Source organism: Salvelinus sp. IW2-2015, unplaced genomic scaffold (genome assembly GCF_002910315.2).
Source record: "Salvelinus sp. IW2-2015 unplaced genomic scaffold, ASM291031v2 Un_scaffold2457, whole genome shotgun sequence".
NCBI lineage: Eukaryota > Metazoa > Chordata > Actinopteri > Salmoniformes > Salmonidae > Salvelinus > Salvelinus sp. IW2-2015.
The window spans coordinates 80847-85662 of NW_019943775.1; the positions used below are offsets into that span (position 1 = coordinate 80847).

At 40.7% G+C, this 4816-nt stretch overlaps 1 pseudogene; it reads right to left on the minus strand.

The window, feature by feature from the left end:
- LOC112073999 (macrophage mannose receptor 1-like) overlaps nucleotides 1-4816 on the minus strand; it is a 61281-nt pseudogene that overhangs the window by 43486 nt on the left and 12979 nt on the right.

Sequence of the window (4816 nt, forward strand, 5' to 3'; positions counted from 1 at the left end):
AGATTGGGGACTGTTGGGGATGTTGTGGCCACAAAGCCTATATGTAAGCTGCTACATTCCGAAGTTAGGAAGAACTGATTACCGAGCCTATAATCGACGTACCGCTAAACTCCTAGATAAACATAACTCTATATTATCACCATGCTACCGTGTATACATACCAAACCTTAGCCCCTAACATCTTTCTGAATTGGTATACACCGCTCGTCCAAATGAGCGTACGAGATGATCTCCATAACATATATTAGCATCTAGTTTTCTCGCATCCATTTGTACTGACTGGTAAATACCTGAATAAACACCCTGGGCGTTATGAGTACCGCGTGGAAATAAGTACTGTATTGTCTACACTATTAGTCTGATTCACTTTTATTACGGCGTACAAACAACACTATGTTAATTTGAGATCCTAGTACGTAAATTTTTATATTAATACTGAGGACATCAGCACAGGAATTGCACTATGTTAAACTATAACTACCTGTATAGCAGACAATCTAACATTTGCTTGATCCAACCATATGTTTATCTTAAATCTTCATTTCTAACACGGAGTAACAAATAATCGTCATAGTCTTTATGAGAGCTGGCTCTTGTATCAGGTAACAGAGATCTAGTGCTCAACCACTAACTCGCATGACCTGTCCATTCTGAATTCACGAGTATTACGAATATAGCAATCTGATTATTGGATACTGTCTATAGATAGCTTAGCAAACCAATATATCATTGTTAATACAAAACCTCACTTATAGTTGACATGAGAGCGTAAACATTGGTAATCTAAACCACAGGTGATTGTTATCGTAACACGAAACATGTTATTAATACAGCCGCTTATGATACGGAATAAACAAACATATTTACATAAACCAATTCTATTATGCGTTGATAATTGTCTAAACATGTTGACGTAATCACCTTTTATAGTAACAAACATGTTACTAAACCTTTAATAGAGTAACAAACGTGTTACTAAACCTTTATAGTAACAAACATGTTATTAAAACTTTTATGAGTTGACTCTTTGGATCCTAGAATTAGACCTGTCAAAGATTATTGAGGGCTGGAATCGTTGCTAACCGATAAAGGTGTGTTCGTTGCATATCTGAGTGTTTTAAGTGAGGTTGAAGAACTTACACATGATGCATAGACTGGAGGTCTGTAGAACTGTGGATGCTGAAGTAGGGTCTCCTCAATCCCCCTGCAGAAGTCCCGAGCCTCAAACCAGGTCTTTCTTATCTGCGCGATGCCCGTAAAGAAACTGGACCAGACAGACAACCTATTCAGTTGCAGACCAGAGCCCTATGGGTAGTCACTACTTTTAGACCAAGAGCCCTGTGGGTAGTGCACACTTGGACCAGAGCCCTATAGGGTAGTGCACTACTTAGACCAGAGCCCTATGGGTAGGTACACTTTGACCAGACCCTGTGGTTAGTGACTACTGTTATGACAGAGGCCCTGTGGGGTAGTGCACTACTTTAGACCAGAGTCCTATGCGGTAGTACACTACTTTAGACCAGAGTCCCTATGGGGTAGTACACTACTTAGACCAGAGGCCTGTGGGTAGTGTACTACTTTAGACCAGAGCCCTATGGGTAGGTACTACTTTAGACCAGAGCCCTGTGGGTAGTGTACTACTTTAGACCAGAGCCCTGTGGTAGTGCACTACTTTAGACCAGAGCCCTGTGGGTAGTGCACTACTTAGACCAGAGCCCTATGGGTAGTGCACTACTTAGACCAGAGCCCTGTGGGTAGTGCACTACTTTAGACCAGAGCCTGTGGGTAGTGCACTACTTAGACCAGAGCCCTATGGTCACTACACAGGTAAAATGTCATTTAAGACACAGAGTGTCTCTGGATCATGATCTGTTACAGTTAGGAAGAGATCCTTATCTACAGACTGTCTCTGCATCATGATCTTTACAGTTAGGAAGATCCTTATCCTACAGACTGTCTCTGGATCATGACTTGCTACAGTTAGGAAGAGATCCTTTATCCTACAGACTGTCTCTGGATCATGATCTGTTACAGTTAGGAAGAGATCCTTATCCTACAGACTGTCTCTGGATCATGATCTGTTACAGTTAGGAAAGAGATCCTTATCCTACAGACTGTCTCTGCATCATGATCTGTTACAGTTAGAGAGAGATCCTTATCCTACAGACTGTCTCTGGATCATGATCTGCTAGTTAGGAAGAGATCCTTATCCTACAGACTGTCTCTGGATCATGATCTGCTACAGTTAGGAAGAGATCCTTATCCTACAGACTGTCTCCGATCATGATCTGTTACAGTTAGGAAGAGATCCTTATCCTACAGACTGTCTCTGGACCATGATCTGTTACAGTTAGGAAGAGATCCTTATCCTACAGACTGTCTACGCATCATGATCTCTAGTTAGAAGAAGAGTCCTATCCTACAGACTGTCTCTGGATCATGATCTGCTACAGTTAGGAAGAGATCCTTATCCTACAGACTGTCTCCGGATCATGATCTGTTACAGTTAGGAAGAGATCCTTATCCTACAGACTGTCTCTGGACCATGATCTGTTACAGTTAGGAAGAGATCCTTATCCTACAGACTGTCCTACGCATCATGATCTGCTACAGTTAGGAAGAGATCCTTATCCTACAGACTGTCGCTGGATCATGATCTGTTACAGTTAGGAAGAGATCCTTATCCTACAGACTGTCTCTGGATCATGATCTGCTACAGTTAGGAAGGAGATCCTTATCCTACAGACTGTCTCGGATCATGATCTTTACAGTTAGGAAGAGATCCTTATCCTACAGACTGGTCTCAGGATCATGATCTGTACAGTTAGGAAGAGATCCTTATCCTACGACTGGTCTCTGGATCATGCATCCGTTACAGTTAGGAAGAGATCCTTATCCTACAGACTGTCTCTGGATCATGATCCGTTACAGTTAGGAAGAGATCCTTATATGAAGACAAACCAGGTCATTATCCTGAATGACCTAGAACCTCTGTAGATCAGTTGGTAGGACATGGTGCTTGCAAGGCCAGGATATTGGGTTTGATTCCCGAGACCACCCATGCTGTAAAATGTACTCTTGCATGACTGTGGATAAAAGCGTCTCCTAAATGGCAGATATTATTATTATGTTGTTATATTGTAGAACCTGGCTGTATAGATGTCAAATGAGGAGGAACAACATTAAAAAACTTCTTCGGGATCGGTGTACCTTCCACGGGACGGCTGAGCTAACATAGGCTAATGCGATTAGCATGAGGTTGTGAGAAAAAAGAACATTTCCCAGGATATAGACATATCTGATATTGGCAGAAAGCTTAAATTCTTGTTAATCTAACTGTACTGTCCAATTTACAGTAGCTATTACAGTGAAAGAATACCATGCTATTGTTTGATGAGAGTGCACAATTTTGGAACAAGAAAAGTTATTAATAAACATATTAGGCACATTTGGGCAGTCTTGAATTTTGAACAGAAATGCTTTGGTTCTTTGGATCAGTCTAAAACTTTACAATACACTGATGCCATCTAGTGGCCAAAATCTAAATTGCATCTGGGCTGGAATAATAAATTATGGCCTTTCTCTTGCATTTCAAAGATGATGGTACAAAACAAATACAAAAAAACGGTTGGGTTTTTCTTTGTATTATCTTTTACCAGATCTATTGTGTTATATTCTACTACATTCCTTTCACATTTCCATAAACTTCAAAGTGGTTCCTTTCAAATGGTATCAAGAATATGCATATCCTTGCTTCAGGTCCTGAGCTACAAGCAGTTAGACTTGGGTATGTCATTGTAAGAGAAAAAAGAAAACAGGGGCTAATCCTTAAGAGGTTTTAACTCCTCTAGAGGTTGTTACTACAGTCAGAATACATATTAGTTTCATTCTTATGTCTACCTTGAAGCAGTAGCTCCTAGACCCCAGAGGACTCCAGCCCTCATAGCACCTGGGAGGGACAGGTGTGATTGGTTCTGGTGTTGGCCCCGCTCCTTCTGCCAGGTGTTTACAGATATACTTCTCCTGATTGGTGCAGCTCAGTACATCCCATAATCCAGCTAGAGTCCCTGTTGTCATGGCCACACAACCCTGTCTACTGCCTGAGGTCAAAGTTGATGCGAAGAGAGAACACAAAAACAGAGCAACATTCAGTTTCACAGCTAAGAGCACCTATTACCATGTTCAATGAGATTCAGTTTTATAGAACTGTAGTCAGACTCCTACTATAGAACTGTAGTCAGACTCCTACTATAGAACTGTAGTCAGACTCCTACTATAGAACTGTAGTCAGACTTATCTGTGCATTTGTCCTACAATATATACTGATATTCTTATTTATAATCCTATTTTTGTGGTTGTTCCTTTATATTCCTGGCATTCTGTTTCATTTTACATATCTCACTAGATATATTTATATCTATTCTCTTGAGGGCTTTGTCCTATTTCCTGGCTATTCTGTCCTACTAATTATATAGTTTCTTATTTATAGCATCTCTGTGGTTGTTCCTTTGTTTATCTCTGGCTATCTGTGCGTCAGTTGGGTATATTCTTGTACCTCTTGTGTGTGTGATTTCTTTCTGCTTGTTTGCGTCCTGCTGACGATGTCGATGTGCGCTTCTGGTTGGAGAGTGCCGTCAGAAGTGTTTGCTCTGGCTGGGACTCAACCAGGCTGATCAGGGAAAGCATTATCCACCCTGGACACATTATTAAGTAGCAATATTAAGACATTATAACACATCATACCGTGGACACAGTATTATTAAAAAACGGTGTACATATTGGATAATTATGCGCATATGGACCATAATTAAAAAAA